General features: G+C 57.9%; 22 non-coding genes across 22 annotated transcripts; 7 read left to right on the forward strand and 15 right to left on the reverse strand.

Moving 5' to 3' along the window:
- Nucleotides 1-593: 593 nt before the first annotated feature.
- TRNAS-AGA (transfer RNA serine (anticodon AGA)) lies at nucleotides 594-675 on the reverse strand. Its single transcript has one exon. It is a non-coding gene; the product is annotated as a tRNA-Ser (tRNA).
- A 797-nt stretch (nucleotides 676-1,472) lies between these two features.
- On the reverse strand, nucleotides 1,473-1,555 carry TRNAL-AAG (transfer RNA leucine (anticodon AAG)). The gene has a single exon. It is a non-coding gene; the product is annotated as a tRNA-Leu (tRNA).
- A 1,416-nt stretch (nucleotides 1,556-2,971) lies between these two features.
- TRNAC-GCA (transfer RNA cysteine (anticodon GCA)) lies at nucleotides 2,972-3,043 on the forward strand. The gene has a single exon. It is a non-coding gene; the product is annotated as a tRNA-Cys (tRNA).
- A 597-nt stretch (nucleotides 3,044-3,640) lies between these two features.
- TRNAS-AGA (transfer RNA serine (anticodon AGA)) lies at nucleotides 3,641-3,722 on the reverse strand. The gene has a single exon. It is a non-coding gene; the product is annotated as a tRNA-Ser (tRNA).
- Nucleotides 3,723-4,519: 797 nt separating this feature from the next.
- Nucleotides 4,520-4,602, reverse strand: TRNAL-AAG (transfer RNA leucine (anticodon AAG)). Its single transcript has one exon. It is a non-coding gene; the product is annotated as a tRNA-Leu (tRNA).
- A 1,405-nt stretch (nucleotides 4,603-6,007) lies between these two features.
- Nucleotides 6,008-6,079, forward strand: TRNAC-GCA (transfer RNA cysteine (anticodon GCA)). The gene has a single exon. It is a non-coding gene; the product is annotated as a tRNA-Cys (tRNA).
- A 592-nt stretch (nucleotides 6,080-6,671) lies between these two features.
- On the reverse strand, nucleotides 6,672-6,753 carry TRNAS-AGA (transfer RNA serine (anticodon AGA)). The gene has a single exon. It is a non-coding gene; the product is annotated as a tRNA-Ser (tRNA).
- Nucleotides 6,754-7,555: 802 nt separating this feature from the next.
- Nucleotides 7,556-7,638, reverse strand: TRNAL-AAG (transfer RNA leucine (anticodon AAG)). The gene has a single exon. It is a non-coding gene; the product is annotated as a tRNA-Leu (tRNA).
- Nucleotides 7,639-9,036: 1,398 nt separating this feature from the next.
- TRNAC-GCA (transfer RNA cysteine (anticodon GCA)) lies at nucleotides 9,037-9,108 on the forward strand. Its single transcript has one exon. It is a non-coding gene; the product is annotated as a tRNA-Cys (tRNA).
- Nucleotides 9,109-9,704: 596 nt separating this feature from the next.
- TRNAS-AGA (transfer RNA serine (anticodon AGA)) lies at nucleotides 9,705-9,786 on the reverse strand. Its single transcript has one exon. It is a non-coding gene; the product is annotated as a tRNA-Ser (tRNA).
- Nucleotides 9,787-10,588: 802 nt separating this feature from the next.
- On the reverse strand, nucleotides 10,589-10,671 carry TRNAL-AAG (transfer RNA leucine (anticodon AAG)). Its single transcript has one exon. It is a non-coding gene; the product is annotated as a tRNA-Leu (tRNA).
- Nucleotides 10,672-12,075: 1,404 nt separating this feature from the next.
- Nucleotides 12,076-12,147, forward strand: TRNAC-GCA (transfer RNA cysteine (anticodon GCA)). The gene has a single exon. It is a non-coding gene; the product is annotated as a tRNA-Cys (tRNA).
- Nucleotides 12,148-12,739: 592 nt separating this feature from the next.
- TRNAS-AGA (transfer RNA serine (anticodon AGA)) lies at nucleotides 12,740-12,821 on the reverse strand. The gene has a single exon. It is a non-coding gene; the product is annotated as a tRNA-Ser (tRNA).
- Nucleotides 12,822-13,623: 802 nt separating this feature from the next.
- On the reverse strand, nucleotides 13,624-13,706 carry TRNAL-AAG (transfer RNA leucine (anticodon AAG)). The gene has a single exon. It is a non-coding gene; the product is annotated as a tRNA-Leu (tRNA).
- Nucleotides 13,707-15,110: 1,404 nt separating this feature from the next.
- On the forward strand, nucleotides 15,111-15,182 carry TRNAC-GCA (transfer RNA cysteine (anticodon GCA)). The gene has a single exon. It is a non-coding gene; the product is annotated as a tRNA-Cys (tRNA).
- A 592-nt stretch (nucleotides 15,183-15,774) lies between these two features.
- On the reverse strand, nucleotides 15,775-15,856 carry TRNAS-AGA (transfer RNA serine (anticodon AGA)). Its single transcript has one exon. It is a non-coding gene; the product is annotated as a tRNA-Ser (tRNA).
- A 797-nt stretch (nucleotides 15,857-16,653) lies between these two features.
- TRNAL-AAG (transfer RNA leucine (anticodon AAG)) lies at nucleotides 16,654-16,736 on the reverse strand. Its single transcript has one exon. It is a non-coding gene; the product is annotated as a tRNA-Leu (tRNA).
- Nucleotides 16,737-18,146: 1,410 nt separating this feature from the next.
- Nucleotides 18,147-18,218, forward strand: TRNAC-GCA (transfer RNA cysteine (anticodon GCA)). The gene has a single exon. It is a non-coding gene; the product is annotated as a tRNA-Cys (tRNA).
- Nucleotides 18,219-18,819: 601 nt separating this feature from the next.
- Nucleotides 18,820-18,901, reverse strand: TRNAS-AGA (transfer RNA serine (anticodon AGA)). The gene has a single exon. It is a non-coding gene; the product is annotated as a tRNA-Ser (tRNA).
- Nucleotides 18,902-19,703: 802 nt separating this feature from the next.
- On the reverse strand, nucleotides 19,704-19,786 carry TRNAL-AAG (transfer RNA leucine (anticodon AAG)). Its single transcript has one exon. It is a non-coding gene; the product is annotated as a tRNA-Leu (tRNA).
- Nucleotides 19,787-20,288: 502 nt separating this feature from the next.
- On the forward strand, nucleotides 20,289-20,360 carry TRNAQ-CUG (transfer RNA glutamine (anticodon CUG)). The gene has a single exon. It is a non-coding gene; the product is annotated as a tRNA-Gln (tRNA).
- A 1,044-nt stretch (nucleotides 20,361-21,404) lies between these two features.
- TRNAQ-CUG (transfer RNA glutamine (anticodon CUG)) lies at nucleotides 21,405-21,476 on the reverse strand. The gene has a single exon. It is a non-coding gene; the product is annotated as a tRNA-Gln (tRNA).
- Between the last annotated feature and the right edge of the window lie 268 nt (nucleotides 21,477-21,744).

Here is a 21,744-nt window from a genome sequence, read left to right on the forward strand (position 1 = left end):
CTTCTTTTTCCCATGGCCTTGGCCTCCTTGGCCTTAACCAGCCTGCCCAAGAGGCGGCGCAGCATTGGTGGCCTCTTGCAGCCTCCCAGTCTCTGGGTTCTCTTCTCTCCTCGGGACACCTTTGCGTTTCCATTTTCCTTGTGATCCTGCACTGCCCGGCACGGCCAAGAGCAGCCTTGCTGCCTTCCCAAGGGCTGTACTGCCACTGTTGGGAAGCGGAAGGCTCCACCTGAGAGAAACCTGCCAGGAAACTTCCTGCCCATCGTCTCACGCACATGTCAGCGCCTGGGCCTCCAGGCAGTGGTCTACCGATTTCACGGGGATAGGCAGGTTGTGCTTCCTGAGCTCCCCGTAGCAGGAGCGGAGCGCCTACACCCACTCTTTGCCCTCTCATGCTGAAGCGCCTGGGTGAAGTGTGTTGTATGTGCAAGGCCTGCGGGAAGTTGGGGGGAAGTCAGCAGAGCCCGAGAGGGAGGGCGGGTGTCTTTGTGCGTGTTGGGGCTTGACGTGCAGCTGTGCCGCTGGAGGGTGGGTGCCCCCAGGGCTGGGCTGGAGCGTGCTCTTTCCAGGCACGCCAAAAGAACATGGTGCCCCGTAGTTGGAAGGATTCGAACCTGCGCGGGGAAACCCCAATGGATTTCTAGTCCATCGCCTTCACCACTCGGCCACAACTACCTGCCCCAAAGGCCTCTGCCGCACACAGCGGCTGCCTCTGTGCCACCTTCTGCCTGCCTGGCCTTCTCAGGACCGCGCTGCACTGGCGCCTGTCCTTTGCGCTCTTTGGCCATGGCGCAGCTGGGCACCAGAGGCACCTACAGCCTGGGTCTCAGAGGCCCTGTGCAGCAAGAAGCACACCAGCCAACAGCAGGAACAGAGGAGCAAAGACTGCAAGAAACCCAGGCCCTCCCCAGCTGTGAGCTCTGCAGATGACGAGCAAGAGCCTGGAGAGCTTGGGAGAGGGGAAAATGGGTGCACGGTGGGGCGAGAAGGAGGAGGCAGAAGCAGCTGACGGAGCGTGGGGAGCAGAAGGCAGGCCTGCGTGTGCACGTGTTGGTGGTATCTTGATGAGTATAGCTGCCTTCCAAGCAGTTGAGGAACGATTTCATCTCCAGGCATTAGAGGCAAAATAAGGAAGGGCAAAAATGCCTATTCCAGGAGGTCATACCCGAAAGAGACTTATTTTCTTTTTTCTCTCTTTCTTTCTTTCCCTCTCCTCCCTGTTTCAGGTAAGAATTCCTCCTGGTGCCCAGGGTCTGTTGCTCTATGTGCCCTGCCCCTAGGAGGCAAGAGCACTGTCTTCTGGAGAGTTGAGGTGCTAGGCCTGGCTCGAAGGGACTCCCCACCACCTCCTCCAGCGGGAGCACTGGGTCTCTCTATGGAGGGCATGGCATGCAGAGAAGGACTTTTCAGGCAGAAAGTAGGGCTAACCCTAGAGTTTCCACTGCCCCCTACACATCCCTGTGAAAGAAGGCTGTCAGGAGTGGGATTCGAACCCACGTCTCCCAGGGAGACTGCACCCTTAATGCAGCGCCTTGGACCGCTCGGCCATCCTGACACGGCTGTTCCCTCTTTCGTCCTTTGCACAGCGTGCGCAGGAGGCGGCCTGCTTTTGGGCACGGAGGCTGCCTCTCCTTGCCAGGTCTGGGGCAGACACCAAGACACTGGTGCAGAGCTCCACTGTGGCTGTGGCTTGGCCATATGCAAGGCGGCTCTTGCCCTGACGGCGATGCTCTCAGGAGCCTGTCTCTGAGTGGGTTCCCGCTCTGGGAGGGGAGAGCTGCTGTCAAGGAGCACAAGGAGGCCGTGAGGAGCAGGCTGGCCTGCCCCGCCACGGCCACAGCCACGGCCGCGGCCACGGCCCAGCCCTGCCCAGCTCTACTCAGCATTTGCCTTAGGCTTGCAGCAGCACGAGCCACATGGAAGGGCCATGAGGGTATGAGCGAGGTGCTTTGCTGGGACTTCTGAAATGGTGAATCCTTCTCTTGCAGAACCAATCCAGGACAAGCCATGACTGCATGTTATCGCTGAGCCAGGCCCACCAGTGGATGTTGCTAAGTCCATCCCATGATGTGCAGTACAATGCAGACCTGAAGATCAAGTAAGATTTGCAGTGCAGTAGCGCAACACAGGACATGGGTGTGCATATTCAGGTCACGTGTTTTTCAGACCTAGAGCTCCTCAGCCTAAAAGAGCATTCTGGTGACAAAGAGGGCGGAAAAGCACCTATGCCCCTCTCTGTACTACTGAGCACCCCCGACACCTGCCTGACAGGTAGCTGATGACAAGGAAAGGTTCGTTTAAATGAGGGTATCTGTTTTTCCCAGTTTAGCGTCGGGAAGCGGTGCACCTTAGAACTGCATGAGCCCAGGAGAAAGCGTTAAGGGAAGCAGCGAGAGGACATGGCCTGGCACAGCAGCACAGGATTGCCCCTTTGCACGGAATCTTCCTGTCCAGCTGGTTTTGCTGCATGGTCAGAGCGCATGAGAGCGAGCGAGCTCAGGCCTGCAGGAGATGCTGGTGGGTTCCCATCTTCCCAGAGACTGTTTTTGCACAGGCAGGACCGTGGTTTCACGCACGACCTATACGGCCTTCTCCACCTGAGGAGGGAATGCTGGAGTGAGCCAAAGTGCCCTCCATGCCTGCCTTGACATCCCACGTCAGCCCTGGCGCAGGCCTCCGGGCCGGGCTAGACTCCTTGCACAGAACGAGGTCCCCAAAAGCCCTTGTGTGGAGGTATATTGTCATGGTTTGATGGCTGTTTGTGTGGGGGATTTGAGGCTTTTGGGATCCCCCGTATTGGGTGAAGGGAGAAGTGTGTTTCCAGGCTGGTTGTGCATGTGTGTGCTGTGTGCGGGTGGCATGCAGATGCAAGAGCGGGGAGGCGTGAGGAAGAAGAGTGCAAAGGTAGGAGGCACAAGACTGGTGATGCAGCTGTGGCCATGGGGAGGGCAGTAGCAATGTGGCAGCAGGAGGGGGTATAGCTCAGTGGGAGAGCATTTGACTGCAGATCAAGAGGTCCCTGGTTCAACTCCAGGTGCCCCCTGTGCTTCTTTTTCCCATGGCCTTGGCCTCCTTGGCCTTAGCCAACTTTCCCAAAAGGCGGCGCAGCGTTGGTGGCCTCTTGCAGCCTCCCAGTCTCTTCTCTTCTCTCCTCGGGACACCTTTGCATTTCCATTTTCCTTGTGATCCTGCACTGCCCGGCACGGCCAAGAGCAGCCTTGCTGCCTTCCCAGGGGCTGTACTGCCACTGCTCTCTTGGGAATTGGAAGGCTCCACCTGAGAGAAACCTGCCAGGAAACTTCCTGCCCATCGTCTCACATACATGTCAGTGGCTGGGCCTCCAGGCAGTGGTCTACTGATTTCACAGGGATAGGCAGGTTGTGCTTCCTGAGCTCCCCATAGCAGGAGCGGAGCGCCTACACCCACTCTTTGCCCTCTCATGCTGAAGCGCCTGGGTGAGGTGTGTTGTATGTGCAAGGCCTGCGGGAAGTTGGGGGGAAGTCAGCAGAGCCCGAGAGGGAGGGCGGGTGTCTTTGTGCGTGATGGGGCTTGACGTGCAGCTGTGCCGCTGGAGGGTGGGTGCCCGCAGGGCTGGGCTGGAGCGTGCTCTTTCCAGGCGCGCCAAAAGAACATGGTGCCCCGTAGTTGGAAGGATTCGAACCTGCGCGGGGAAACCCCAATGGATTTCTAGTCCATCGCCTTCACCACTCGGCCACAACTACCTGCCCCAAAGGCCTCTGCCGCACACAGCGGTTGCCTCTGTGCCACCTTCTGCCTGCCTGGCCTTCTCAGGACCGTGCTGCACTGGCGCCTGTCCTTTGCGCTCTTTGGCCATGGCGCAGCTGGGCACCAGAGGCACCTACAGCCTGGGTCTCAGAGGCCCTGTGCAGCAAGAAGCACACCAGCCAACAGCAGGAACAGAGGAGCAAAGACTGCAAGAAACCCAGGCCCTCCCCAGCTGTGAGCTCTGCAGATGACGAGCAAGAGCCTGGAGAGCTTGGGAGAGGGGAAAATGGGTGCACGGTGGGGCGAGAAGGAGGAGGCAGAAGCAGCTGACGGAGCGGGGAGAGCAGAAGGCAGGCCTGCGTGTGCACGTGTTGGTGGTATCTTGATGAGTATAGCTGCCTTCCAAGCAGTTGAGGAGCGATTTCATCTCCAGGCATTAGAGGCAAAATAAGGAAGGGCAAAAATGCCTATTCCAGGAGGTCATACCCGAAAGAGACTTATTTTCTTTTTTCTCTCTTTCTTTCTTTCCCTCTCCTCCCTGTTTCAGGTAAGAATTCCTCCTGGTGCCCAGGGTCTGTTGCTCTGTGTGCCCTGCCCCTAGGAGGCAAGAGCACTGTCTTCTGGAGAGTTGAGGTGCTAGGCCTGGCTCGAAGGGACTCCCCACCACCTCCTCCAGCGGGAGCACTGGGTCTCTCTATGGAGGGCATGGCATGCAGAGAAGGACTTTTCAGGCAGAAAGTAGGGCTAACCCTAGAGTTTCCACTGCCCCCTACACATCCCTGTGAAAGAAGGCTGTCAGGAGTGGGATTCGAACCCACGTCTCCCAGGGAGACTGCACCCTTAATGCAGCGCCTTGGACGGCTCGGCCATCCTGACACGGCTGTTCCCTCTTTCGTCCTTTGCACAGCGTGCGCAGGAGGCGGCCTGCTTTTGGGCACGGAGGCTGCCTCTCCTTGCCAGGTCAGGGGCAGACGCCAAGAGGCTGGCGCAGAGCTCCACTGTGGCCGTGGCTTGGCCATCTGCAAGGCGGCTCTTGCCCTGACGGCGATGCCCAGTGATGACCTGTCTCTGAGTGGGTTCCCGCTCTGGGAGGGGAGAGCTGCTGTCAAGGAGCACAAGGAGGCCGTGAGGAGCAGGCTGGCCTGCCCCGCCATGGCCACAGCCACGGCCACGGCCACGGCCCAGCCCTGCCCAGCTCTACTCAGCATTTGCCTTAGGCTTGCAGCAGCACGGGCCACATGGAAGGGCCATGAGGGTATGAGCGAGGTGCTTTGCTGGGACTTCTGAAATGGTGAATCCTTCTCTTGCAGAACCAATCCAGGACAAGCCATGACTGCATGTTGTCGCTGAGCCAGTCCCACCAGTGGATGTTGCTAAGTCCATCCCATGATGTGCAGTACAATGCAGACCTGAAGATCAAGTAAGATTTGCAGTGCAGTAGCGCAACACAGGACATGGGTGTGCATATTCAGGTCACGTGTTTTTCAGACCTAGAGCTCCTCAGCCTAAAAGAGCATTCTGGTGACAAAGAGGGCGGAAAAGCACCTATGCCCCTCTCTGTACTACTGAGCGCCCCCGACACCTGCCTGACAGGTAGCTGATGGCAAGGAAAGGTTCGTTTAAATGAGGGTACCTGTTTTTCCCAGTTTAGCACCTTAGAACTGCATGAGCCCAGGAGAAAGCGTTAAGGGAAGCAGCGAGAGGACATGGCCTGGCACAGCAGCACAGGATTGCCCCTTTGCACGGAATCTTCCTGTCCAGCTGGTTTTGCTGCATGGTCAGAGCGCATGAGAGCGAGCGAGCTCAGGCCTGCAGGAGATGCTGGTGGGTTCCCATCTTCCCAGAGACTGTTTTTGCACAGGCAGGACCGTGGTTTCACGCACGACCTATACGGCCTTCTCCACCTGAGGAGGGAATGCTGGAGTGAGCCAAGGTGCCCTCCATGCCTGCCTTGACATCCCACGTCAGCCCTGGCGCAGGCCTCCGGGCCGGGCTAGACTCCTTGCACAGAACGAGGTCCCCAAAAGCCCTTGTGTGGAGGTATATTGTCATGGTTTGATGGCTGTTTGTGTGGGGGATTTGAGCCTTTTGGGATCCCCCGTATTGGGTGAAGGGAGGAGAAGTGTGTTTCCAGGCTGGTTGTGCATGTGTGTGCTGTGTGCGGGTGGCATGCAGATGCAAGAGCGGGGAGGCGTGAGGAAGAAGCGTGCAAAGGTAGGAGGCACAAGGCTGGTGATGCAGCTGTGGCCATGGGGAGGGCAGTAGCAATGTGGCAGCAGGAGGGGGTATAGCTCAGTGGGAGAGCATTTGACTGCAGATCAAGAGGTCCCTGGTTCAACTCCAGGTGCCCCCTGTGCTTCTTTTTCCCATGGCCTTGGCCTCCTTGGCCTTAACCAGCCTACCCAAGAGGCGGCGCAGCATTGGTGGCCTCTTGCAGCCTCCCAGTCTCTTCTCTTCTCTCCTCGGGACACCTTTGCATTTCCATTTTCCTTGTGATCCTGCACTGCCTGGCACGGCCAAGAGCAGCCTTGCTGCCTTCCCAGGGGCTGTACTGCCACTGTTGGGAAGCGGAAGGCTCCACCTGAGAGAAACCTGCCAGGAAACTTCCTGCCCATCGTCTCACGCACATGTCAGCGCCTGGGCCTCCAGGCAGTGGTCTACCGATTTCACGGGGATAGGCAGGTTGTGCTTCCTGAACTCCCCATAGCAGGAGCGGAGCGCCTACACCCACTCTTTGCCCTCTCATGCTGAAGCGCCTGGGTGAGGTGTGTTGTATGTGCAAGGCCTGCGGGAAGTTGGGGGGAAGTCAGCAGAGCCCGAGAGGGAGGGCGGGTGTCTTTGTGCGTGATGGGGCTTGACGTGCAGCTGTGCCGCTGGAGGGTGGGTGCCCGCAGGGCTGGGCTGGAGCGTGCTCTTTCCAGGCGCACCAAAAGAACATGGTGCCCCGTAGTTGGCAGGATTCGAACCTGCACGGGGAAACCCCAATGGATTTCTAGTCCATCGCCTTCACCACTCGGCCACAACTACCTGCCCCAAAGGCCTCTGCCGCACACAGCGGCTGCCTCTGTGCCACCTTCTGCCTGCCTGGCCTTCTCAGGACCACGCTGCACTGGCGCCTGTCCTTTGCGCTCTTTGGCCTTGGCGCAGCTGGGCACCAGAGGCACCTACAGCCTGAGTCTCAGAGGCCCTGTGCAGCAAGAAGCACACCAGCCAACAGCAGGAACAGAGGAGCAAAGACTGCAAGAAACCCAGGCCCTCCCCAGCTGTGAGCTCTGCAGATGACGAGCAAGAGCCTGGAGAGCTTGGGAGAGGGGAAAATGGGTGCGCGGTGGGGCGAGAAGGAGGAGGCAGAAGCAGCTGACGGAGCGGGGGGAGCAGAAGGCAGGCCTGCGTGTGCACGTGTTGGTGGTATCTTGATGAGTATAGCTGCCTTCCAAGCAGTTGAGGAGCGATTTCATCTCCAGGCATTAGAGGCAAAATAAGGAAGGGCAAAAATGCCTATTCCAGGAGGTCATACCTGGAAGAGACTTATTTTCTTTTTTCTCTCTTTCTTTCTTTCCCTCTCCTCCCTGTTTCAGGTAAGAATTCCTCCTGGTGCCCAGGGTCTGTTGCTCTATGTGCCCTGCCCCTAGGAGGCAAGAGCACTGTCTTCTGGAGAGTTGAGGTGCTAGGCCTGGCTCGAAGGGACTCCCCTTCCCACCACCTCCTCCAGCGGGAGCACTGGGTCTCTCTATGGAGGGCATGGCATGCAGAGAAGGACTTTTCAGGCAGAAAGTAGGGCTAACCCTAGAGTTTCCACTGCCCCCTACACATCCCTGTGAAAGAAGGCTGTCAGGAGTGGGATTCGAACCCACGTCTCCCAGGGAGACTGCACCCTTAATGCAGCGCCTTGGACCGCTCGGCCATCCTGACACGGCTGTTCCCTCTTTCGTCCTTTGCGCGGCGCGCGCAGGAGGCGGCCTGCTTTTGGGCACGGAGGCTGCCTCTCCTTGCCAGGTCAGGGGCAGACGCCAAGAGGCTGGCGCAGAGCTCCACTGTGGCCGTGGCTTGGCCATCTGCAAGGCGGCTCTTGCCCTGACGGCGATGCTTTCAGGAGCCTGTCTCTGAGTGGGTTCCCGCTCTGGGAGGGGAGAGCTGCTGTCAAGGAGCACAAGGAGGCCGTGAGGAGCAGGCTGGCCTGCCCCGCCATGGCCACGGCCACGGCCACGGCCCAGCCCTGCCCAGCTCTACTCAGCATTTGCCTTAGGCTTGCAGCAGCACGAGCCACATGGAAGGGCCATGAGGGTATGAGCGAGGTGCTTTGCTGGGACTTCTGAAATGGTGAATCCTTCTCTTGCAGAACCAATCCAGGACAAGCCATGACTGCATGTTATCGCTGAGCCAGTCCCACCAGTGGATGTTGCTAAGTCCATCCCATGATGTGCAGTACAATGCAGACCTGAAGATCAAGTAAGATTTGCAGTGCAGTAGTGCAACACAGGACATGGGTGTGCATATTCAGGTCACGTGTTTTCCAGACCTAGAGCTCCTCAGCCTAAAAGAGCATTCTGGTGACAAAGAGGGCGGAAAAGCACCTATGCCCCTCTCTGTACTACTGAGCGCCCCCGACACCTGCCTGACAGGTAGCTGATGGCAAGGAAAGGTTCGTTTAAATGAGGGTACCTGTTTTTCCCAGTTTAGCACCTTAGAACTGCATGAGCCCAGGAGAAAGCGTTAAGGGAAGCAGCGAGAGGACATGGCCTGGCACAGCAGCACAGGATTGCCCCTTTGCACGGAATCTTCCTGTCCAGCTGGTTTTGCTGCATGGTCAGAGCGCATGAGAGCGAGCGAGCTCAGGCCTGCAGGAGATGCTGGTGGGTTCCCATCTTCCCAGAGACTGTTTTTGCACAGGCAGGACCGTGGTTTCACGCACGACCTATACGGCCTTCTCCACCTGAGGAGGGAATACTGGAGTGAGCCAAGGTGCCCTCCATGCCTGCCTTGACATCCCACGTCAGCCCTGGCGCAGGCCTCCGGGCCGGGCTAGACTCCTTGCACAGAACGAGGTCCCCAAAAGCCCTTGTGTGGAGGTATATTGTCATGGTTTGATGGCTGTTTGTGTGGGGGATTTGAGCCTTTTGGGATCCCCCGTATTGGGTGAAGGGAGGAGAAGTGTGTTTCCAGGCTGGTTGTGCATGTGTGTGCTGTGTGCGGGTGGCATGCAGATGCAAGAGCGGGGAGGCGTGAGGAAGAAGCGTGCAAAGGTAGGAGGCACAAGGCTGGTGATGCAGCTGTGGCCATGGGGAGGGCAGTAGCAATGAGGCAGCAGGAGGGGGTATAGCTCAGTGGGAGAGCATTTGACTGCAGATCAAGAGGTCCCTGGTTCAACTCCAGGTGCCCCCTGTGCTTCTTTTTCCCATGGCCTTGGCCTCCTTGGCCTTAACCAGCCTGCCCAAGAGGCGGCGCAGCATTGGTGGCCTCTTGCAGCCTCCCAGTCTCTGGGTTCTCTTCTCTCCTCGGGACACCTTTGCATTTCCATTTTCCTTGTGATCCTGCACTGCCCGGCACGGCCAAGAGCAGCCTTGCTGCCTTCCCAAGGGCTGTACTGCCACTGTTGGGAAGCGGAAGGCTCCACCTGAGAGAAACCTGCCAGGAAACTTCCTGCCCATCGTCTCACGCACATGTCAGCGCCTGGGCCTCCAGGCAGTGGTCTACCGATTTCACGGGGATAGGCAGGTTGTGCTTCCTGAGCTCCCCATAGCAGGAGCGGAGCGCCTACACCCACTCTTTGCCCTCTCATGCTGAAGCGCCTGGGTGAGGTGTGTTGTATGTGCAAGGCCTGCGGGAAGTTGGGGGGAAGTCAGCAGAGCCCGAGAGGGAGGGCGGGTGTCTTTGTGCGTGATGGGGCTTGACGTGCAGCTGTGCCGCTGGAGGGTGGGTGCCCCCAGGGCTGGGCTGGAGCGTGCTCTTTCCAGGCGCGCCAAAAGAACATGGTGCCCCGTAGTTGGCAGGATTCGAACCTGCGCGGGGAAACCCCAATGGATTTCTAGTCCATCGCCTTCACCACTCGGCCACAACTACCTGCCCCAAAGGCCTCTGCCGCACACAGCGGCTGCCTCTGTGCCACCTTCTGCCTGCCTGGCCTTCTCAGGACCACGCTGCACTGGCGCCTGTCCTTTGCGCTCTTTGGCCATGGCGCAGCTGGGCACCAGAGGCACCTACAGCCTGAGTCTCAGAGGCCCTGTGCAGCAAGAAGCACACCAGCCAGCAGCAGGAACAGAGGAGCAAAGACTGCAAGAAACCCAGGCCCTCCCCAGCTGTGAGCTCTGCAGATGACGAGCAAGAGCCTGGAGAGCTTGGGAGAGGGGAAAATGGGTGCGCGGTGGGGCGAGAAGGAGGAGGCAGAAGCAGCTGATGGAGCGTGGGGAGCAGAAGGCAGGCCTGCGTGTGCACGTGTTGGTGGTATCTTGATGAGTATAGCTGCCTTCCAAGCAGTTGAGGAGCGATTTCATCTCCAGGCATTAGAGGCAAAATAAGGAAGGGCAAAAATGCCTATTCCAGGAGGTCATACCCGAAAGAGACTTATTTTCTTTTTTCTCTCTTTCTTTCTTTCCCTCTCCTCCCTGTTTCAGGTAAGAATTCCTCCTGGTGCCCAGGGTCTGTTGCTCTGTGTGCCCTGCCCCTAGGAGGCAAGAGCACTGTCTTCTGGAGAGTTGAGGTGCTAGGCCTGGCTCGAAGGGACTCCCCTTCCCACCACCTCCTCCAGCGGGAGCACTGGGTCTCTCTATGGAGGGCATGGCATGCAGAGAAGGACTTTTCAGGCAGAAAGTAGGGCTAACCCTAGAGTTTCCACTGCCCCCTACACATCCCTGTGAAAGAAGGCTGTCAGGAGTGGGATTCGAACCCACGTCTCCCAGGGAGACTGCACCCTTAATGCAGCGCCTTGGACCGCTCGGCCATCCTGACACGGCTGTTCCCTCTTTCGTCCTTTGAGCGGCGCGCGCAGGAGGCGGCCTGCTTTTGGGCACGGAGGCTGCCTCTCCTTGCCAGGTCTGGGGCAGACACCAAGAGGCTGGCGCAGAGCTCCACTGTGGCCATGGCTTGGCCATCTGCAAGGCGGCTCTTGCCCTGACGGCGATGCTTTCAGGAGCCTGTCTCTGAGTGGGTTCCCGCTCTGGGAGGGGAGAGCTGCTGTCAAGGAGCACAAGGAGGCCGTGAGGAGCAGGCTGGCCTGCCCCGCCATGGCCACGGCCACGGCCACGGCCACGGCCCAGCCCTGCCCAGCTCTACTCAGCATTTGCCTTAGGCTTGCAGCAGCACGAGCCACATGGAAGGGCCATGAGGGTATGAGCGAGGTGCTTTGCTGGGACTTCTGAAATGGTGAATCCTTCTCTTGCAGAACCAATCCAGGACAAGCCATGACTGCATGTTATCGCTGAGCCAGTCCCACCAGTGGATGTTGCTAAGTCCATCGCATGATGTGCAGTACAATGCAGACCTGAAGATCAAGTAAGATTTGCAGTGCAGTAGCGCAACACAGGACATGGGTGTGCATATTCAGGTCACGTGTTTTTCAGACCTAGAGCTCCTCAGCCTAAAAGAGCATTCTGGTGACAAAGAGGGCGGAAAAGCACCTATGCCCCTCTCTGTACTACTGAGCGCCCCCGACACCTGCCTGACAGGTAGCTGATGGCAAGGAAAGGTTCGTTTAAATGAGGGTACCTGTTTTTCCCAGTTTAGCACCTTAGAACTGCATGAGCCCAGGAGAAAGCGTTAAGGGAAGCAGCGAGAGGACATGGCCTGGCACAGCAGCACAGGATTGCCCCTTTGCACGGAATCTTCCTGTCCAGCTGGTTTTGCTGCATGGTCAGAGCGCATGAGAGCGAGCGAGCTCAGGCCTGCAGGAGATGCTGGTGGGTTCCCATCTTCCCAGAGACTGTTTTTGCACAGGCAGGACCGTGGTTTCACGCACGACCTATACGGCCTTCTCCACCTGAGGAGGGAATGCTGGAGTGAGCCAAGGTGCCCTCCATGCCTGCCTTGACATCCCACGTCAGCCCTGGCGCAGGCCTCCGGGCCGGGCTAGACTCCTTGCACAGAACGAGGTCCCCAAAAGCCCTTGTGTGGAGGTATATTGTCATGGTTTGATGGCTGTTTGTGTGGGGGATTTGAGCCTTTTGGGATCCCCCGTATTGGGTGAAGGGAGGAGAAGTGTGTTTCCAGGCTGGTTGTGCATGTGTGTGCTGTGTGCGGGTGGCATGCAGATGCAAGAGCGGGGAGGCGTGAGGAAGAAGAGTGCAAAGGTAGGAGGCACAAGACTGGTGATGCAGCTGTGGCCATGGGGAGGGCAGTAGCAATGTGGCAGCAGGAGGGGGTATAGCTCAGTGGGAGAGCATTTGACTGCAGATCAAGAGGTCCCTGGTTCAACTCCAGGTGCCCCCTGTGCTTCTTTTTCCCATGGCCTTGGCCTCCTTGGCCTTAGCCAACTTTCCCAAGAGGCGGCGCAGCATTGGTGGCCTCTTGCAGCCTCCCAGTCTCTTCTCTTCTCTCCTCGGGACACCTTTGCATTTCCATTTTCCTTGTGATCCTGCACTGCCCGGCACGGCCAAGAGCAGCCTTGCTGCCTTCCCAAGGGCTGTACTGCCACTGTTGGGAAGCGGAAGGCTCCACCTGAGAGAAACCTGCCAGGAAACTTCCTGCCCATCGTCTCACGCACATGTCAGCGCCTGGGCCTCCAGGCAGTGGTCTACCGATTTCACTGGGATAGGCAGGTTGTGCTTCCTGAGCTCCCCATAGCAGGAGCGGAGCGCCTACACCCACTCTTTGCCCTCTCATGCTGAAGCGCCTGGGTGAGGTGTGTTGTATGTGCAAGGCCTGCGGGAAGTTGGAGGGAAGTCAGCAGAGCCCGAGAGGGAGGGCGGGTGTCTTTGTGCGTGATGGGGCTTGACGTGCAGCTGTGCCGCTGGAGGGTGGGTGCCCGCAGGGCTGGGCTGGAGCGTGCTCTTTCCAGGCGCGCCAAAAGAACATGGTGCCCCGTAGTTGGCAGGATTCGAACCTGCGCGGGGAAACCCCAATGGATTTCTAGTCCATCGCCTTCACCACTCGGCCACAACTACCTGCCCCAAAGGCCTCTGCCGCACACAGCGGCTGCCTCTGTGCCACCTTCTGCCTGCCTGGCCTTCTCAGGACCGCGCTGCACTGGCGCCTGTCCTTTGCACTCTTTGGCCATGGCGCAGCTGGGCACCAGAGGCACCTACAGCCTGAGTCTCAGAGGCCCTGTGCAGCAAGAAGCACACCAGCCAACAGCAGGAACAGAGGAGCAAAGACTGCAAGAAACCCAGGCCCTCCCCAGCTGTGAGCTCTGCAGATGACGAGCAAGAGCCTGGAGAGCTTGGGAGAGGGGAAAATGGGTGCACGGTAGGGCGAGAAGGAGGAGGCAGAAGCAGCTGAGGAAGCGTGGGGAGCAGAAGGCAGGCCTGCGTGTGCACGTGTTGGTGGTATCTTGATGAGTATAGCTGCCTTCCAAGCAGTTGAGGAGCGATTTCATCTCCAGGCATTAGAGGCAAAATAAGGAAGGGCAAAAATGCCTATTCCAGGAGGTCATACCCGAAAGAGACTTATTTTCTTTTTTCTCTCTTTCTTTCTTTCCCTCTCCTCCCTGTTTCAGGTAAGAATTCCTCCTGGTGCCCAGGGTCTGTTGCTCTGTGTGCCCTGCCCCTAGGAGGCAAGAGCACTGTCTTCTGGAGAGTTGAGGTGCTAGGCCTGGCTCGAAGGGACTCCCCTTCCCACCACCTCCTCCAGCGGGAGCACTGGGTCTCTCTATGGAGGGCATGGCATGCAGAGAAGGACTTTTCAGGCAGAAAGTAGGGCTAACCCTAGAGTTTCCACTGCCCCCTACACATCCCTGTGAAAGAAGGCTGTCAGGAGTGGGATTCGAACCCACGTCTCCCAGGGAGACTGCACCCTTAATGCAGCGCCTTGGACCGCTCGGCCATCCTGACACGGCTGTTCCCTCTTTCGTCCTTTGCGCGGCGCGCGCAGGCGGCGGCCTGCTTTTGGGCACGGAGGCTGCCTCTCCTTGCCAGGTCTGGGGCAGACACCAAGAGGCTGGCGCAGAGCTCCACTGTGGCCATGGCTTGGCCATCTGCAAGGCAGCTCTTGCCCTGACGGCGATGCTTTCAGGAGCCTGTCTCTGAGTGGGTTCCCGCTCTGGGAGGGGAGAGCTGCTGTCAAGGAGCACAAGGAGGCCGTGAGGAGCAGGCTGGCCTGCCCCGCCATGGCCACGGCCACGGCCACGGCCACGGCCCAGCCCTGCCCAGCTCTACTCAGCATTTGCCTTAGGCTTGCAGCAGCACGAGCCACATGGAAGGGCCATGAGGGTATGAGCGAGGTGCTTTGCTGGGACTTCTGAAATGGTGAATCCTTCTCTTGCAGAACCAATCCAGGACAAGCCATGACTGCATGTTATCGCTGAGCCAGTCCCACCAGTGGATGTTGCTAAGTCCATCCCATGATGTGCAGTACAATGCAGACCTGAAGATCAAGTAAGATTTGCAGTGCAGTAGCGCAACACAGGACATGGGTGTGCATATTCAGGTCACGTGTTTTTCAGACCTAGAGCTCCTCAGCCTAAAAGAGCATTCTGGTGACAAAGAGGGCGGAAAAGCACCTATGCCCCTCTCTGTACTACTGAGCGCCCCCGACACCTGCCTGACAGGTAGCTGATGGCAAGGAAAGGTTCGTTTAAATGAGGGTACCTGTTTTTCCCAGTTTAGCACCTTAGAACTGCATGAGCCCAGGAGAAAGCGTTAAGGGAAGCAGCGAGAGGACATGGCCTGGCACAGCAGCACAGGATTGCCCCTTTGCACGGAATCTTCCTGTCCAGCTGGTTTTGCTGCATGGTCAGAGCGCATGAGATCGAGCGAGCTCAGGCCTGCAGGAGATGCTGGTGGGTTCCCATCTTCCCAGAGACTGTTTTTGCACAGGCAGGACCGTGGTTTCACGCACGACCTATACGGCCTTCTCCACCTGAGGAGGGAATGCTGGAGTGAGCCAAGGTGCCCTCCATGCCTGCCTTGACATCCCACGTCAGCCCTGGCGCAGGCCTCCGGGCCGGGCTAGACTCCTTGCACAGAACGAAGTCCCCAAAAGCCCTTGTGTGGAGGTATATTGTCATGGTTTGATGGCTGTTTGTGTGGGGGATTTGAGCCTTTTGGGATCCCCCGTATTGGGTGAAGGGAGGAGAAGTGTGTTTCCAGGCTGGTTGTGCATGTGTGTGCTGTGTGCGGGTGGCATGCAGATGCAAGAGCGGGGAGGCGTGAGGAAGAAGCGTGCAAAGGTAGGAGGCACAAGGCTGGTGATGCAGCTGTGGCCATGGGGAGGGCAGTAGCAATGTGGCAGCAGGAGGGGGTATAGCTCAGTGGGAGAGCATTTGACTGCAGATCAAGAGGTCCCTGGTTCAACTCCAGGTGCCCCCTGTGCTTCTTTTTCCCATGGCCTTGGCCTCCTTGGCCTTAACCAGCCTACCCAAGAGGCGGCGCAGCATTGGTGGCCTCTTGCAGCCTCCCAGTCTCTTCTCTTCTCTCCTCGGGACACCTTTGCATTTCCATTTTCCTTGTGATCCTGCACTGCCCGGCACGGCCAAGAGCAGCCTTGCTGCCTTCCCAAGGGCTGTACTGCCACTGTTGGGAAGCGGAAGGCTCCACCTGAGACAAACCTGCCAGGAAACTTCCTGCCCATCGTCTCACGCACATGTCAGCGCCTGGGCCTCCAGGCAGTGGTCTACCGATTTCACGGGGATAGGCAGGTTGTGCTTCCTGAGCTCCCCATAGCAGGAGCGGAGCGCCTACACCCACTCTTTGCCCTCTCATGCTGAAGCGCCTGGGTGAGGTGTGTTGTATGTGCAAGGCCTGCGGGAAGTTGGGGGGAAGCCAGCAGAGCCCGAGAGGGAGGGCGGGTGTCTTTGTGCGTGATGGGGCTTGACGTGCAGCTGTGCCGCTGGAGGGTGGGTGCCCGCAGGGCTGGGCTGGAGCGTGCTCTTTCCAGGCGCGCCAAAAGAACATGGTGCCCCGTAGTTGGCAGGATTCGAACCTGCGCGGGGAAACCCCAATGGATTTCTAGTCCATCGCCTTCACCACTCGGCCACAACTACCTGCCCCAAAGGCCTCTGCCGCACACAGCGGCTGCCTCTGTGCCACCTTCTGCCTGCCTGGCCTTCTCAGGACCGCGCTGCACTGGCGCCTGTCCTTTGCGCTCTTTGGCCATGGCGCAGCTGGGCACCAGAGGCACCTACAGCCTGAGTCTCAGAGGCCCTGTGCAGCAAGAAGCACACCAGCCAACAGCAGGAACAGAGGAGCAAAGACTGCAAGAAACCCAGGCCCTCCCCAGCTGTGAGCTCTGCAGATGACGAGCAAGAGCCTGGAGAGCTTGGGAGAGGGGAAAATGGGTGCACGGTAGGGCGAGAAGGAGGAGGCAGAAGCAGCTGACGGAGCGTGGGGAGCAGAAGGCAGGCCTGCGTGTGCACGTGTTGGTGGTATCTTGATGAGTATAGCTGCCTTCCAAGCAGTTGAGGAGCGATTTCATCTCCAGGCATTAGAGGCAAAATAAGGAAGGGCAAAAATGCCTATTCCAGGAGGTCATACCCGAAAGAGACTTATTTTCTTTTTTCTCTCTTTCTTTCTTTCCCTCTCCTCCCTGTTTCAGGTAAGAATTCCTCCTGGTGCCCAGGGTCTGTTGCTCTATGTGCCCTGCCCCTAGGAGGCAAGAGCACTGTCTTCTGGAGAGTTGAGGTGCTAGGCCTGGCTCGAAGGGACTCCCCACCACCTCCTCCAGCGGGAGCACTGGGTCTCTCTATGGAGGGCATGGCATGCAGAGAAGGACTTTTCAGGCAGAAAGTAGGGCTAACCCTAGAGTTTCCACTGCCCCCTACACATCCCTGTGAAAGAAGACTGTCAGGAGTGGGATTCGAACCCACGTCTCCCAGGGAGACTGCACCCTTAATGCAGCGCCTTGGACCGCTCGGCCATCCTGACACGGCTGTTCCCTCTTTCGTCCTTTGCACAGCGTGCGCAGGAGGCGGCCTGCTTTTGGGCACGGAGGCTGCCTCTCCTTGCCAGGTCTGGGGCAGACACCAAGACACTGGTGCAGAGCTCCACTGTGGCTGTGGCTTGGCCATATGCAAGGCGGCTCTTGCCCTGACGGCGATGCTCTCAGGAGCCTGTCTCTGAGTGGGTTCCCGCTCTGGGAGGGGAGAGCTGCTGTCAAGGAGCACAAGGAGGCCGTGAGGAGCAGGCTGGCCTGCCCCGCCACGGCCACGGCCACGGCCGCGGCCACGGCCCAGCCCTGCCCAGCTCTACTCAGCATTTGCCTTAGGCTTGCAGCAGCACGAGCCACATGGAAGGGCCATGAGGGTATGAGCGAGGTGCTTTGCTGGGACTTCTGAAATGGTGAATCCTTCTCTTGCAGAACCAATCCAGGACAAGCCATGACTGCATGATATCGCTGAGCCAGGCCCACCAGTAGATGTTGCTAAGTCCATCCCATGATGTGCAGTACAATGCAGACCTGAAGATCAAGTAAGATTTGCAGTGCAGTAGTGCAACACAGGACACGCGTGTGCATATTCAGGTCACGTGTTTTCCAGACCTAGAGCTCCTCAGCCTAAAAGAGCATTCTGGTGACAAAGAGGGCGGAAAAGCACCTATGCCCCTCTCTGTACTACTGAGCGCCCCCGAGACCTGCCTGACAGGTAGCTGATGACAAGGAAAGGTTCGTTTAAATGAGGGTACCTGTTTTTCCCAGTTTAGCGTCGGGAAGCGGTGCACCTTAGAACTGCATGAGCCCAGGAGAAAGCGTTAAGGGAAGCAGCGAGAGGACATGGCCTGGCACAGCAGCACAGGATTGCCCCTTTGCACGGAATCTTCCTGTCCAGCTGGTTTTGCTGCATGGTCAGAGCGCATGAGAGCGAGCGAGCTCAGGCCTGCAGGAGATGCTGGTGGGTTCCCATCTTCCCAGAGACTGTTTGTGCACAGGCAGGACCGTGGTTTCACGCACGACCTATACGGCCTTCTCCACCTGAGGAGGGAATGCTGGAGTGAGCCAAGGTGCCCTCCATGCCTGCCTTGACGTCCCACGTCAGCCTTGGCGCAGGCATCCGGGCCGGGCTAGACTCCTTGCACAGAACGAGGTCCCCAAAAGCCCTTGTGTGGAGGTATATTGTCATGGTTTGATGGCTGTTTGTGTGGGGGATTTGAGCCTTTTGGGATCCCCCGTATTGGGTGAAGGGAGGAGAAGTGTGTTTCCAGGCTGGTTGTGCGTGTGTGCGGGTGGCATGCAGATGCAAGAGCGGGGAGGCGTGAGGAAGAAGCGTGCAAAGGTAGGAGGCACAAGGCTGGTGATGCAGCTGTGGCCATGGGGAGGGCAGTAGCAATGAGGCAGCAGGAGGGGGTATAGCTCAGTGGGAGAGCATTTGACTGCAGATCAAGAGGTCCCTGGTTCAACTCCAGGTGCCCCCTGTGCTTCTTTTTCCCATGGCCTTGGCCTCCTTGGCCTTAACCAGCCTACCCAAGAGGCGGCGCAGCACTGGTGGCCTCTTGCAGCCTCCCAGTCTCTGGGTTCTCTTCTCTCCTTGGGACACCTTTACATTTCCATTTTCCTTGTGATCCTGCACTGCCCGGCACGGCCAAGAGCAGCCTTGCTGCCTTCCCAAGGGCTGTACTGCCACTGCTCTCTTGGGAATTGGAAGGCTCCACCTGAGAGAAACCTGCCAGGAAACTTCCTGCCCATCGTCTCACATACATGTCAGTGGCTGGGCCTCCAGGCAGTGGTCTACCGATTTCACGGGGATAGGCAGGTTGTGCTTCCTGAGCTCCCCATAGCAGGAGCGGAGCGCCTACACCCACTCTTTGCCCTCTCATGCTGAAGCGCCTGGGTGAGGTGTGTTGTATGTGCAAGGCCTGCGGGAAGTTGGGGGGAAGTCAGCAGAGCCCGAGAGGGAGGGCGGGTGTCTTTGTGCGTGATGGGGCTTGACGTGCAGCTGTGCCGCTGGAGGGTGGGTGCCCGCAGGGCTGGGCTGGAGCGTGCTCTTTCCAGGCACGCCAAAAGAACATGGTGCCCCGTAGTTGGCAGGATTCGAACCTGCGCGGGGAAACCCCAATGGATTTCTAGTCCATCGCCTTCACCACTCGGCCACAACTACCTGCCCCAAAGGCCTCTGCCGCACACAGCGGCTGCCTCTGTGCCACCTTCTGCCTGCCTGGCCTTCTCAGGACCGCGCTGCACTGGCGCCTGTCCTTTGCGCTCTTTGGCCATGGCGCAGCTGGGCACCAGAGGCACCTACAGCCTGAGTCTCAGAGGCCCTGTGCAGCAAGAAGCACACCAGCCAGCAGCAGGAACAGAGGAGCAAAGACTGCAAGAAACCCAGGCCCTCCCCAGCTGTGAGCTCTGCAGATGACGAGCAAGAGCCTGGAGAGCTTGGGAGAGGGGAAAATGGGTGCGCGGTGGGGCGAGAAGGAGGAGGCAGAAGCAGCTGACGGAGCGTGGGGAGCAGAAGGCAGGCCTGCGTGTGCACGTGTTGGTGGTGTCTTGATGAGTATAGCTGCCTTCCAAGCAGTTGAGGAGCGATTTCATCTCCAGGCATTAGAGGCAAAATAAGGAAGGGCAAAAATGCCTATTCCAGGAGGTCATACCCGAAAGAGACTTATTTTCTTTTTTCTCTCTTTCTTTCTTTCCCTCTCCTCCCTGTTTCAGGTAAGAATTCCTCCTGGTGCCCAGGGTCTGTTGCTCTGTGTGCCCTGCCCCTAGGAGGCAAGAGCACTGTCTTCTGGAGAGTTGAGGTGCTAGGCCTGGCTCGAAGGGACTCCCCTTCCCACCACCTCCTCCAGCGGGAGCACTGGGTCTCTCTATGGAGGGCATGGCATGCAGAGAAGGACTTTTCAGGCAGAAAGTAGGGCTAACCCTAGAGTTTCCACTGCCCCCTACACATCCCTGTGAAAGAAGGCTGTCAGGAGTGGGATTCGAACCCACGTCTCCCAGGGAGACTGCACCCTTAATGCAGCGCCTTGGACCGCTCGGCCATCCTGACACGGCTGTTCCCTCTTTCGTCCTTTGCGTGGCGCGCGCAGGAGGCGGCCTGCTTTTGGGCACAGAGGCTGCCTCTCCTTGCCAGGTCTGGGGCAGACGCCAAGAGGCTGGCGCAGAGCTCCACTGTGGCCGTGGCTTGGCCATCTGCAAGGCGGCTCTTGCCCTGACGGCGATGCCCAGTGATGACCTGTCTCTGAGTGGGTTCCTGCTCTGGGAGGGGAGAGCTGCTGTCAAGGAGCGCAAGGAGGCTGTGAGGAGTAGGCTGGCCTGCCCCACCATGGCCACGGCCACAGCCACGGCCCTGCCCAGCTCTACTCAGCATTTGCCTCAGCATTTGCAGCAGCACGGGCCACATGGAAGGGCCATGAGGGTATGAGCGAGGTGCTTTGCTGGGACTTCTGAAATGGTGAATCCTTCTCTTGCATGGCCAATCCAGGAGAAACCGTGGTTTTCTGTGGCATACCATGTGGCTTCATGATGCTAGTGGAAGAAGAGTGAAAGGAGGTCCCATGGTGTAATGGTGAGCACTCTGGACTCTGAATCCAGCAATCTGAGTTCAAGTCTCAGTGGGACCTGCATATTTTATACTACCGCATTGTTCTTTGCTAGATTGGTTCTCATGCAACAGCCTTCCTTCCTTCTTTCCCTGCCCTCCAGCTCTCTTCTTTCACTACTTCTGCATCATAAGAGCCCACTTGTGCTGAGACTGGAAGTGATTTCTGTTCTCCTGTGCTCTCCCTATTAGGCCTCTGCAGCTATTATGGGCACTGGAACCTGGCACCACATCTCTTCTCTCATCCATGATAGCTCAGACTAGTGGAAGCACAGCCCCTGGGAAGGGGGAATGGCTGCTCTTGGCCTTGCCGGGCAGTGCAACATCTCAAGAAAAGGGGAGACCCCATGGTGTCCCAAGAAGAGGGAAGCTGTGACAGGCCCATGCTGGCCTGCCACCATGTGAGGCATGGGGAAGCAGGTCAAACCAAGCATAAGCTTTGAGAAGAAAAGAAGCAGTGTGGAGAGGCACCTGGTTCTGAGCCAGGGACCTCCTCATCTGCAGTCAAATGCTCCTCCAGTGATCTATACTCCCTTACACATGCACACCGCTCCCCATGCACACATGTCCTCCTCATGGCCACAGCTGCACACCCAGACTTGTGCCACTGGCTTTGGCCTTTGCAATGCTCTTCCTGCCTGCTCCCTGCTCTGCCATGGCAATAGCACACATAGACAGCTATGACTCATAAAAACAGATAGAATCATAGAATCATAGAATCATAGATGATAGATGATATCAAGATGTTCCTCCCCACCTCAGCAATGCTATCATCCAGCATAGCTGTCAAGGACAAGGAAGCAGCTGCCAAGAGCAAGAGAGAAGAGGTGGTGCCAGGAACCAGTGTCCATAACAGCCTGCAAGAGGTCTAATAGGGAAAAGGCAGGAGAACAGAAATCGCTTCCAGTCTCAGCACAAGTGGGCTCCTATGATGCAGAAGTGGTGAAAGAAGAGAGCAGGAGGACGGGGAAAGAAGGAAGGAAGGCTGTTGCATAAGAATCAATACAATGGAGTAGTGTAAAATGCGCAGCCAACTGAGGAAAGCGGCCAGTGAAGCAAAAGCACAAGGTCCCACTGAGACTTGAACTCAGATCGCTGGATTCAGAGTCCAGAGTGCTCACCATTACACCATGGGACCTCCTCTTGCTTCTTTTCTACTAGCATCATGAAGCCACATGGTCCGGGTTGACACATGGGCTTTCTCCTGTGTCCCTGGCAATGCCCACAGGCAGCCTTTCTTCAGGGCCATGGGACACCATGCAAGTCAGAGGGCTCTTCTGCAGGGCATCTGACCTCTTTGCATAAGCCTCTCATGCAAAGGAGCTAGTGCCCTCATGATAGGCAGCTTCCTTCAGCAGGTCTATGCCTTGGCACAGGGAGAGCGGAGGCAGATGCTGATACAAACG

The sequence above is a fragment of the Tinamus guttatus genome, unplaced genomic scaffold (assembly GCF_059628265.1).
Source record: "Tinamus guttatus ecotype Peru unplaced genomic scaffold, ASM5962826v1 Tinamus_guttatus_pri_ptg000942l, whole genome shotgun sequence".
Classification (NCBI taxonomy): Eukaryota; Metazoa; Chordata; class Aves; order Tinamiformes; family Tinamidae; genus Tinamus; species Tinamus guttatus.